The sequence below is a fragment of the Aquarana catesbeiana genome, linkage group LG01 (genome assembly GCF_042186555.1).
Source record: "Aquarana catesbeiana isolate 2022-GZ linkage group LG01, ASM4218655v1, whole genome shotgun sequence".
Taxonomy (NCBI): Eukaryota; Metazoa; Chordata; class Amphibia; order Anura; family Ranidae; genus Aquarana; species Aquarana catesbeiana.
Window position 1 is genome coordinate 548,801,096 of NC_133324.1, and position 13,137 is coordinate 548,814,232.

The window sequence follows — 13,137 nt, forward strand, 5'->3', positions numbered from 1 at the left end:
GACGGCGCTGCCTTCCAGGATTTCTAGGGAGTGCGCACGCGCCCGCTGCGTCACTCGGGTCCCGATGCGCGTGCCTGGCGGCTGCGATGTCCGCCGGGCACCCGCGATTGCCCGGTAACCGAGCAGGACCATGAATCTGTGTGTGTAAACACACAGATCCACGTCCTGTCAGATGGGAGGAGACCGATGGTGTGTTCCTTGTACAGAGGAACTCCGATCGGTCTCCTCCCCTTGTGAATCCCCTCCCCCCACAGTTAGAATCACTCCTTAGGAACACATTTAACCCTACAGCGCCCCCTCCTGGTTAACCCCTTCATTGCCAGTCACATTTATACAGTAATCAATGCATTTTTATAGCAGGGATCGCTGTATAAATGTGAATGGTCCCAAAAATGTGTCAAAATTGTCCGATGTGTCCGCCGCAATATCGCAGTCATGATAAAAATCGCAGATCGCCGCCATTACTAGTAAAAAAAAAAATTATAATAAAAATGCTATAAATCTATCCCCTTATTTTGTAGACCCTATAACTTTTGCGCAAACCAATAAATATACGCTTATTTCGATATTTTTTACCAAAAATATGTAGAAGAACACGTATCGGCCTAAACTAAGGAAAAAATTTGTTTGAAAAAAAAAAAATTGGATATTTATTATAGCAAAAAGTAAAAAATATTGTGTTTTTTTCAAACTTGTCACTCTTGTTTTGTTTATAGCGCAAGAAATAAAAACTGCAGGGGTGATCAAATACCACCAAAAGAAAGCTCTATTAGTGGGGAAAAAAATGATAAAAATGTAATTTGGGTACAGTGTTGTATGACTGTGCAATTGTTATTCAAAGTGTGACAGCGCTGAAAGCTGAAAATTGGCTTGGGCAGGAAGGGGGTGAAAATGCCCTGTATGGAAGTGGTTAAATATGCAATTATGTGCAAGTGAAATGTAAAAATTAGCATTCTTTTAGGACGTAATTTGGTATTTAATATCATATACTTTGTAACATAAAAAAAAAGAGAAAAGAAAAAAAAAACGCTCTGTCTCACAGAAAAGCTGTCTCAGTGGCAGGCAGCTGCTAGGCATTGTTCCTGTGGAGGGTAGAATGCACAGGGTACAAGCCAAGCAACAAAGAAGCCCAATTCGCAGGCTAGTGAACACCACATCTGCTGCTGACTCCTTCATGCATTTCATGCTGATCCTGTGATGGTAACCTCCTCGCTCAGATGCCAAGCTTGACTCGAAACTTTTGATAGAGGTGTATCCCTGCAGAGTGTATTCATTCCATCATTATTACTAGTAAAAACAAGATTGGTTTTATTATTTAATCCCAGAGGTGAGTGCTATACCATTACCTATACAGTGCTAGATATGTCCCCTTCACTTTTTTAATGAATGAGAATATGTACAAAAAAAAAATCAGAATGGAATGTTGCTGCCCTCTGTTGGCTTCTTTCTATGAGTGAACCTAGTGGTTGGACGAAGTAAAATAGCATATGTCTTAGATAGAAGATACCATCCTGCTGTTCAGAGGCTAAGTACTAGATTTTAGTTACTGATGTCACTTAAAGCAAAGCTGAAATGGTTCAATTTCTGTGTTCCGGCAGTTAGAGAATAGTATTTTCTATATCAGGCTTTATCCTGATAGGTTTGCATTTTGTCAGAATCCTATTCAGGGCTTGTTCACTGTAATGCTGCGTACACACGAGCTGACTTTTTGACCGGACTGGTCCGACGGACTATCCGACGGACTTTCGGTGGACTTCCAACGGACATTCCCAACGAACGGACTTGCCTACACACGATCACACCAAAGTCCGACAGGTTCGTACGTGATGATGTACACCGGACTAAAATAAGGAAGTTGATAGCCAGTAGCCAATAGCTGCCCTAGTGTCGGTTTTTGGAAAGGGGCCTAAAGCCTCGTACACACGATCGGATTTTTGGCCAACAAAACCGTAGACTTTTGTCCGAAGGGCGTTGGCCCAAACTTGCCTTGCATACACATGGCCACACAATTGTTGGCCAACAATTATGAACGTAGTGACATACTACGTGGTTTTTCAGCTCTTTAGCGTCACCCTTTGGGCTCCTTCTGCTAATTTCGTGTTAGTAGAAGTTTGGTGATTGTTGATTCGTGCTTTTCTTTTTGCGCTTTTCATTTCGTGCTTTTCAGTTTGTTTCTGAGCGGCCATTCATCAACCAGACATGTTGTGGAATTGGAGGAGATAACGTGTTATTTATTATTAGCCTTGGAGTTATTTTTTTGGTTGAATAATGATTTGATTTGGTATATTTTCTGTATTTTTGGATGTATAGAATGCACTTTTTGGTTAAGTTCTGTTGGCAGATAGCAGGTCTAATTTTATTTGTTTTCTTTTTTTAATGCACAATAAAAAAATTGTGTAGAATAATACTTGGTGTTTTACTTCAAATGACAGTTTGGGAGTAGGCAGATACATTTAAAAAACTACAATGTAAAATTGACAAGGGACACCAACATAGTTGTATCTTTGATCTTAAAAACTATGGGATAATGGTGTTGTGGTAACTTGCCCAAATAAATAAAAAAAAAGCATAATAATATTATTCTTGATATCACTAGAAAAAAAAAGCTTTTGAAAATTTGTTTGCAATAACTCCATCAGTATCACTAGCAAAGCAGCTTCATTATTATCCTATTAACCCCCCTAGCGGTATTCCCGAGTCTGGCTCGGGGTGAATTTTCAATACCAAAAGCGGTATCCCCGAGCCAAACTCGGGATCGCATCGCAGGATCCATGTAGAGGTTACTTACCTTGTCCCCTGGATCCTGCGATGTCTCCCCGCTGTGATCTGCGAGCCGCCGTGTCTCGCTCGATTCACAGTGCCGAGCTCCGTTCCCTGCGAGCGTTGCGACGCACGGGGACGAAGTTCGGCGCCAAATTCAAAAAGTAAAACACACAGTATAGATATAGTATACTGTAATCTTATAGATTACAGTACTGTATCAAATAATTACACATCCCCTTTGTCCCTAGTGGTTTCTCCAGTGCCCTGCATGCAGTTTTATATTATAAAAACTGTTCTTTCTGCCTGGAAACTGGAGATTGTCCATACCAACCAAAAGTGTCCCTTTACATCAAAAGTGGTTTTAGACCAGCTAGAAAACAGCGATAATAAATTAGAATCACTTGCAGAATTGAGCGATAGTGATTTGTGGGGAGATCCGTCATCAAACACTGAAAAGTAATGACAGTGACAATTCTGCAACTGAGCAAATTTCAGTGTTTTTGATTTGATTACATTATTGAATAATTTTTATTATTATTATATTATTGTTTGGTATAATTATTTATAGTTATTTATTATATTATAATTTATGATTTTGTTTTTGAAACTTTACCATACCCGGGATGTCTACTAGACTCTTGTTTGGACAGATTTAAGTGAATTATTCCTAATTACAGGCCTACAATACAAAACGCCAAATTTCCATGCAAAATAATTGTACCGCTTTCAGCACCTAAAATCTGAAATAATCATACCGCCAGGCAGGGGCGTTGCTAGGTCTACAAAAGATCTGGGGCTAGAGCCCACAGCAGCGAAGTAAAGAAAGTAATACGCTTGGGCGGGCATACACATGTAATTAATATATATTTGTGTGTGTGTGTGTGTGTGTGTGTATTGTATGTTACATATATTATCATTACATCAGGGTTCCCAGTGAATCACCCCCTTACATCAGAGTCCCCAGAAAGCCCCCCTTGTATCAGGGTCCCCAGGGAGCCCCCCCTTACATCAGGATCCCCAGAGAGCCCCCCACTTACATCAGGGTCCCCGTGAGCCCCCCTTACAGCAGGGTCCCCAGAGAGCCTCCCCCTTACATCAGGGTCCCCAGAAAGCCTCGCCCTTACATCAGGGTCCCCAGAGAGCCCCCCTTACATCAGGGTCCCCAGAGAGCCTCCCCCTTACATCAGGGTCCCCAGAGAGCCCCTCCTTATATCAGAGTCCCCAGAGAGCCCCCACTTACATCAGGGTCCCCAGAGAGCCCCCACTTACATCAGGTTTCCCAGAGAGCCCCCCCTTACATCAGGTTTCCCAGAGAGCCCCCCTTACATCAGGGTCCCCATAGAGCCCCCCTTACATCAGGGTCCCCAGAGAGCCCCCCATTACATAAGGGTCCACAGAGAGCCCCTCCTTACATCAGAATCCCCAGAGAGCTTCCCCTTACATCAGGGTCCCTGGAGAGCTTCCCCCACTTACATCAGGGTCCCCACAGAGCCCCCTTCCTTACATCAGGGTGCCCAGAGAGCCTCTTCCTTACATCAGGGTCCCCAGAGAGCCCCCTTCCTTACATCAGGGTCCCCAGAGAGTGCCTTTCTTACATCAGGGTCCCCAGAGAGCCCCCCCACTTACATCAGGATCCCCAGAGAGCTCCCCCACTTACATCAGGGTCCCCAGAGAGCCCCTCCCTACCTCAGAGTCCCCAGAGAGCCCCCCTTGCCTCAGGGTCCCCAGAGAGCCTCCCCCTTACCTCAGGGTTCCCAGAGAGCCCCCCTTATATCAGGGTCCTCAGAGAGCCTCCCCCTTACATCAGGGTCCCTAGAGAGCCCCCCCCCCTTACATCAGGGTCCCTAGAGAGCCCCTTCCTTACATCTCTCTACTCTTTCACCCACCTAGCTCTCCCGTACTGCCTGCCCGCTCTCTGGTGCTGTCCGCTGCACTCACTCATATATTTGTGTGTGTGTGTGTGTGTGTATTGTATGTTACATATATTATCATTACATCAGGGTTCCCAGTGAATCACCCCCTTACATCAGAGTCCCCAGAAAGCCCCCCTTGTATCAGGGTCCCCAGGGAGCCCCCCCTTACATCAGGATCCCCAGAGAGCCCCCCACTTACATCAGGGTCCCCGTGAGCCCCCCTTACAGCAGGGTCCCCAGAGAGCCTCCCCCTTACATCAGGGTCCCCAGAGAGCCTCGCCCTTACATCAGGGTCCCCAGAGAGCCCCCCTTACATCAGGGTCCCCAGAGAGCCTCCCCCTTACATCAGGGTCCCCAGAGAGCCCCTCCTTATATCAGAGTCCCCAGAGAGCCCCCAATTACATCAGGGTCCCCAGAGAGCCCCCACTTACATCAGGTTTCCCAGAGAGCCCCCCTTACATCAGGTTTCCCAGAGAGCCCCCCTTACATCAGGGTCCCCATAGAGCCCCCCTTACATCAGGGTCCCCAGAGAGCCCCCCATTACATAAGGGTCCACAGAGAGCCCCTCCTTACATCAGAATCCCCAGAGAGCTTCCCCTTACATCAGGGTCCCCAGAGAGCTTCCCCCACTTACATCAGGGTCCCCACAGAGCCCCCTTCCTTACATCAGGGTGCCCAGAGAGCCTCTTCCTTACATCAGGGTCCCCAGAGAGCCCCCTTCCTTACATCAGGGTCCCCGGAGAGTGCCTTCCTTACATCAGGGTCCCCAGAGAGCCCCCCCACTTACATCAGGATCCCCAGAGATCTCCCCCACTTACATCAGGGTCCCCAGAGAGCCCCTCCCTACCTCAGAGTCCCCAGAGAGCCCCCCTTGCCTCAGGGTCCCCAGAGAGCCTCCCCCTTACCTCAGGGTTCCCAGAGAGCCCCCCTTACATCAGGGTCCCCAGAGAGCCTCCCCCTTACATCAGGGTCCCTAGAGAGCCCCCCTTACATCAGGGTCCCTAGAGAGCCCCTTCCTTACATCTCTCTACTCTCTCGCCCGCCCAGCTCTCCCGTACTGCCTGCCCGCTCTCTGGTGCTGTCCGCTACACTCACGGCCCGGCTGCAGAGAGGCCACGACCACAGCTGTCTCTGAGAGACTCGGGGCTATGGGCCCTGCTGCCAGGTAGGTTAAAGAAGAAGAGAATTTGCGCTGCATTTCAAAATTTCATAATTTGCTGCATCACGGATGTTAATTCTCCATTACGAACGCTAGTTTACAAGACCGAACGCTTCTGGCTCGTCCTTGCTGCCGAGCATGCGTGTTTGTACTTTGGATTTTTGTCTGACGGACTTGTGTACACACGATCGGAAAATCCGACAACACACAATTGTCCGCGGAAAATTTGAAAACCTGTTAGCCAACATAGGCGTAAAGTCCGACAACAATTGTCCGATGGAGCATACACACAGTCGGATTTACCGCCAACAGACTTTCATCGAACATTTCCTGTCGGAATGTCCGATCGTGTGTAAGGGCCTTAAGGGCCAAGTCACATCAGGTGTTGTAGGAGTGCATCGGGCAGCTATTCCAGTGCAGTCCCACTGCAAGTCAAGGAAAAATGCCTTGTCTCCTATCTGGATAGCTCACACCACCATGTTGCAGTGAAGTGGACAGAGAAAAAAAGAACTGCATGCAGTTCCCTTTTTTAGCGAAATTCAGTACGACGCAACCCACTGCTTTACACCGTACTACAGACAATAGAACTTAAGGAAATGTCACTGTGTAACATTTAAAAACATTTGTTTAAAAAAAATTAGACAGTGCGATGTGCTGCGATCGGCACTGCACTGCACACCAGTGACAGTGTTCTAATGCAGCCACAGCCCTAAAGGATTAAAGCTGAACTCCAGCCTTACCCTCAGTCTTGCACATTGTAGAGGCTCTATTCACTTCTACATTCCCCTAGATTGCGTTAATGCATGCTGCGTCACACTTAACGTACATTGTGTTAAGGCAGCTTACTCATTTTCTCACTTTGAATAGGCTGCCAATGCACAGGAATGGACCCAAAACATAATCTTTTTCTAATTCAGTACACTACAATGCACCACAATGCATGTATCGTGAGTTGTGCTGCGCTGCAATCCATTTATGTTGGAGCTGCATTGCCTTAGCGTGAAGGAGTGTTATTTAAAATGAATTGCATCTCAATGTGCTAATGCATGTAGAGTGGATGTCAGCAAAGCACACGTTGTTGCAGTGCAAGCCAGGGAAGGAACCGATCGGCGGCGGATGGTGACCATAGAGGTTTCCAGTGGGTCAGATAGTCCCCAAAGTCTCTATGATCAGCTATGAAGCCAAGATTGTTTTTTTTTTTGTTTTTTTTATTTCAGACTTCCCAGCCTAGAGGCAAGATCTGGGGACTTATTGACCCAAGATCTCACCGTAAAGAGGACCTGTCACGTACTATTCCTATTACAAGAGATGTTTACATTCCTTGTAATAAGAAGAAAAGTCATTTAAAAAATGTAAAAAGAAAGCATCAAACTAGAAAGATAAAAGTAAAATTAACAATAAGAATTTTTTTTTTTAAAGCGCCCCTGTCCCTGCGTGCTCACTCTTAAAAGCAAACACATACGTAAGTCGCACTCACATAAGTACACGGCGTTCAAACCACACATGTGAGGTATCGCCATGAACGTTAAAGTGAGAGCAATAATTCTAGTACTAGACCTCCTCTGTAACTAAAAACATGTAACCTGTAAAAATGTTTAAAGCGTCGCCTATGGGGATTTTTAAGTACCAAAGTTTGGCGCAATTCCACGTGTGCAACTTTGAAGCATGACATATTAGGTATCGATTTACTTCGATTTACTACATCATCCTTCACATTATGCAAAAAAATTTACAGTTTTTTTTTTAATGCATGAAACAGTTTTTTTCCCAAAAAAACACGTTTGAAAAATTGCTGCGCAAATACCGTGCGAGATAAAAAGTTGCAACGACTGCCATTTTATTCTCTGGGGTCTCTGCTAAAAAAATATATATAATGTTTGGGGGTTCTGTGTAATTTTCTAGCAAAAAAATTATGATTTTTACAGGTAGGAGAGAAATGTCAGAATTTTCCTGGTAGGCAAGTGGTTAAGATACTATGGGGGTTGATTTTTTAACACTGGAGAGTGCAAAATCTGGTGCAGCTGTGCATAGAAACCAGCTTCCAGGTTTTTTTTCTTGTCAAAGCTTAATTGAACAATCTGAAGTTAGAAGCTGATAGGATACCATGCACAGCAGCATTAGATTTTGTACTGTTCAATTATAGTAAATAAACCCTTATGCATAGCATCCTACTGGCCCCTCCCACCAGCCATGGTTTATCTACTTTGCATGGAGAAGCACAGAGACCCGGTGATGAAATCAAGGTGTCTAAAATAAGTTATGTAATGAAAGCTGAAAGCTTATATACAGTGGGGACGGAAAGTATTCAGACCCCCTTACATTTTTCACTCTTTGTTATATTGCAGCCATTTGCTAAAATCATTTAAGTTCATTTTTTCCTCATTAATGTACACACAGCACCCCATATTGACAGAAAAACACAGAGTTGTTGAATTTTTTGCAGATTTATTAAAAAAGAAAAACTGAAATATCACATGGTCCTAAGTATTTGGACCCTTTGCTCAGTATTTAGTAGAAGCACCCTTTTGATCTAATACAGCCATGAGTCTTTTTGGGAAAGATGCAACAAGTTTTTCACACCTGGATTTGAGGATCCTCTGCCATTCTTCCTTGCAGATCCTCTCCAGTTCTGTCAGGATGGATGGTAAACGTTGGTGGACAGCCATTTTTAGGTCTCTCCAGAGATGCTCAATTGGGTTTGAATCAGGGCTCTGGCTGGGCCATTCAAGAACAGTCACAGCTGTGTGCTTAGGGTCATTGTCTTGTTGGAAGGTAAACCTTCGGCTCAGTCTGAGGTCCTGAGCACTCTGGAGAAGGTTTTCGTCCAGGATATCCCTGTACTTGGCCACATTCATCTTTCCCTTGATTGCAACCAGTCGTCCTGTCCCTGCAGCTGAAAAACACCTCCACAGCATGATGCTGCCACCACCATGCTTCACTGTTGGGACTGTATTGGACAGGTGATGAGCAGTGCCTGGTTTTCTCCACACATACTGCTTAGAATTAAGGCCAAAAAGTTCTATCTTGGTCTCATCAGACCAGAGAATCTTATTTCTCACCATCTTGGAGTCCTTCAGGTGTTTTTTTAGCAAACTCCATGCAGGCTTTCATGTGTCTTGCACTGATGAGAGGCTTCCGTCGGGCCACTCTGCCATAAAGCCCCGACTGGTGGATGACTGCAGTGATGGTTGACTTACTACAACTTTCTCCCATCTCCCGACTGCATCTCTGGAGCTCAGCCACAGTGATCTTTGGGTTCTTCTTTACCTCTCTCACCAAGGCTCTTCTCCCCTGATAGCTCAGTTTGGCCAGACTGCCAGCTCTAGGAAGGGTTCTGGTCGTCCCAAACGTCTTCCATTTAAGGATTATGGAGGCCACTGTGCTCTTAGGAACCTTAGGTGCAGCAGAAATTTTATTGTAACCTTGGCCAGATCTGTGCCTTGCCACAATTCTGTCTCTGAGCTCTTCAGGCAGTTCCTTTGACCTCATGATTCTCATTTGCTCTGACATGCACTGTGAGCTGTAAGGTCTTATATAGACAGGTGTGTGGCTTTCCTAATCAAATCCAATCAGTATAATCAAATACAGCTGGACTCAAATGAAGGTGTAGAACCATCTCAAGGATGATCAGAAGAAATGGACAGCACCTGAGTTAAATATGAGTGTCACAGCAAAGGGTCTGAATACTTAGGACCATGTGATATTTCAGTTCTTCTTTTTTAATAAATCTGCAAAAATGTCAACAATTCTGTGTTTTTCTGTCAATATGGGGTGCTGTGTGTACATTAACCTCCCTGACGGTATTCCCGAGTGTGGCTCGGGGTTAAATTTCAGCACCATTAGCGGTAACCCCGAACCACACTCAGGATTACATCTCAGGATCCTGGAGTGGTATACTTACCTTGTTCCCAGGATCCTGCGATGTCCCCCCGCTGTTCCCTGCGAGCTTTGCGACACACGGGGCGGAGCCTGGCGGCAAATTCAAAAAAATTAAAAAATCATAACACATACAGTACTGTAATCTTACAGATTACAGTACTGAATGAAATCATTTCACATCCCTTTTGTCCCCAATGCTTTGGCCCATGCCCTGCATGCAGTTTTATATTATATATACTGTTCTTTCTGCCTGGAAACTTGAGATTGTCCATAGCAACCAAAAAAGTGTCCCTTTACATCAAAAGTGGCTTTAGATCAGCTAGAAAACAGCCATAGTAAATTAGAACACTTCAGAATTGAGCGATAGTGAATCGTGGGGAAATTAATTTTATTATTATTATATTATTATTTTTTAAAATTATTTATATTTATTTATTATATTATAATTTATGATTTTGTGTTTCAAACTTCATCATACCTGGGATATCTACTAGACTCTTGGTGGACAAATATAAGTGTGTTATTGCTAAGAATTACAGGCCTACAATATAAAACGCCAAATTTCGATGCAAAATAATTGTACCGCTTTGAGACGCAAAAATCGGAAATAATCATACCGACAGGGAGGTTAATGAGGAAAAAAAATGAACTTAAATGATTTTAGCAAATGGCTGCAATATAACAAAGAGTAAAAAATATAAGGGGGTCTGAATACTTTCTGTCCCCACTGTATAATTATTTAACTAACATGTTTATGAGGGAGGAACAATGGAAGCAGGGGGAAGGCAAAATATCAGCAGAATAAACTTTGGTTTTAAAGTGGTTGTAAAGCAAAGATTCCTCTATTGTTTGTACTTGCCCCAGTCCAAAGCACATAGTATGATTTCTGAATCCTTTCTATTGCCTCTGCTGTCTGCATGAGACCCCCCCCTTCCAGCACACAGTAAGTAATTGACAGCCTCATCTGTGCATGTTTCACTATGACACTGTGTGGGGGTGTGTCCATTCCCTCCACCCAGGTTTTAGATTACACTCAGGTCCCTGCTCTATGCTGCTCAGTGTGTGATGTCAGATCCTTGCCTTCTGGAGCCGATAAATAGCTGTAGAGAAGACAGGGTAACAGATAAACAGGTACCACCTCTGTAGGAGGATTTGTTTAATCGATGTGTATCATGTGAGGCCAGTCACTTCACTGGGTATATGTGAAGGTTTATAACCACTTTAAAGCAAACAATACTCATCTTCCCTTCTTTATTGCACCAGCACCAGCATTCTCACCCTGTCACCCCTGGGTTCAGGTTCTTCAGCCACCTTGATTGGATGGCCTGGAATGACAAAACTCCGACACAAGTACATTGGAGTTAATTTAATGCCAACAATATACACTGAGCTGCACATGCAAATAGGCGGGTTTGTTTTATTACAGAAACAATATAGCATGTCTCTTTTGCAATAAAGAGCCTGCCTGCTTGCAATGTTTTATTTTTTTCTGCTTAATTCTGCAGTAAAGGAAGCGAGCGTACAATTAAAAGCCCACACAATTTAGGTGATTTATAAATGAATACTGTTGGCCAGATTTATAACACCTGTAGGAACCAAAAGATGCTGCTTATGGCAACCAATTCCCTGTTATTTTCCGAGAGAGGGTTAAGAATAAGATAATTATTGTATTGGTTGCTTTAAAAACTTGCACTTCTTTCCCGCAGTGCATTCCCAACTCAGTACCAGTGATTTCCCTGCTTTTCTTTTGTTAACTACGTCACACATACGGAACTTTTCTGGATGGGTAATTAAAGCAGATAGTCACCCTCAAATATAATTTGCCTCCTCTCCACCCCTCCTCCCCCCTTCTTCACACAGAGAGCTCTATTTTTTTCTCGTTTACCTTTTTTTTACATGTAAAAATGTCACCCCCACCCCCATGCACGTCACTTGCCTAGGCGAATGATGTGCATTATACCTGCTATGCCTCCTGGGATATGCACATTACATATCCCAGGAGGCATAGCCCTTTATTGAGAAAGAAGGAAGGAAACGGCTTGCGGTGCATTGTGGGGCCCAGTGGCTGAACCCAGCAGAGCCGACGGGCCTCTCGATGATATCACATATGAAGATGGTGGCGTGAGACTGAGCAGGGACAGAATTCTAAAAGCATTCTACAGGACATCGCTGTATCTGCTGGGTAGGTGAGTATCTAAAATGGTTACAGCACGCAACAAAGTTTAGAGTAGGCTGAAAAAAAAAGAGGGGAGGGTGGAGATCTGGTTTAACTGCTTTATTATAAAATCTTTGAATACAATGCGTCTGGAAAGTAGAGCTTCACTTTTTTCACATTTTGTTATGTTACACCCTTATTCCAAAATGGACTAGATTCATTATTTTCCTCACATTTCTGCAAACAATACCCCATAATGACAACGTGAAAGAAGTTTCTTTGAAATCTTTGCAAATTTATTAAAAAAACAAAAAAAAATCAAATGTACATAAGTATTCACAGCTTTTGCCATTACACTCAAAATTGAGCTCAGGTGCATCTTGTTTCCACTAATCATCCTTGAGATGTTTCTACAACTTTTTTGGAGTCCACCTGTGGTAAATTCAGTTGATTGGACATTAGACATGTGCATTTGTTTTCCTCCGAATGCATTTTCGTCCGAATTTCGGGTATTTTCGTTATCATTTTGCCAAACGATAACGAACGTGCAGAATCCGAAAACTGAAAGATCCGACATAAACAAATGCTTTATTTTTGCTTTCGTTGCGGCAACAGTTCTATATAGATAGGAGATTCGACATGATGCTGACAATAGTGTTCTGTGTCCATCGAACCTGTGGTCGAATGTGCCTAACCTTAGCTCTAATAGTCCAAGATTATTCTATGTAGAGAGAAAAGATTCGACATAGAGAGAAAAGATTCGACATAGAGAGAAAAGATTCGACATAGAGAGAAAAGATTCGACATTATAGAGACAATAGCAAAAAAGGTCGAATGTGCCTTAACCTAACACTATTAGTCCAAGATTATTCGACATAGAGAGAAAAGATTTGACATGAAGATTCAACGAAGCAGTCGCCGCAAGTGGACATTTATGGTCAAATGCTCCGCCCATAGGCTATAGAAGAATTCTAATGTTGGTTGTCGGATTTTCAGACGAATGCATTTTTTAATGAAACAAAATAAATATAAACGAATTTTAGGAGTAACTAAATAAATTTATTTTTCGGACGAAAACAAAATTACGAAACGAAATATTTCAGTGTGCACATGTCTATTGGACATGATATGGAAGGGTACACACCTGTCTATTTAAGGTCCAACAGTTAACTGTGCATGTCAGAGCACAAACCAAGCCATGAAGTCCAATGAATTGTCTGTAGACCTCAGAGACAGGATTGTATTGAGGCACAGATCTGGGCAAGGGT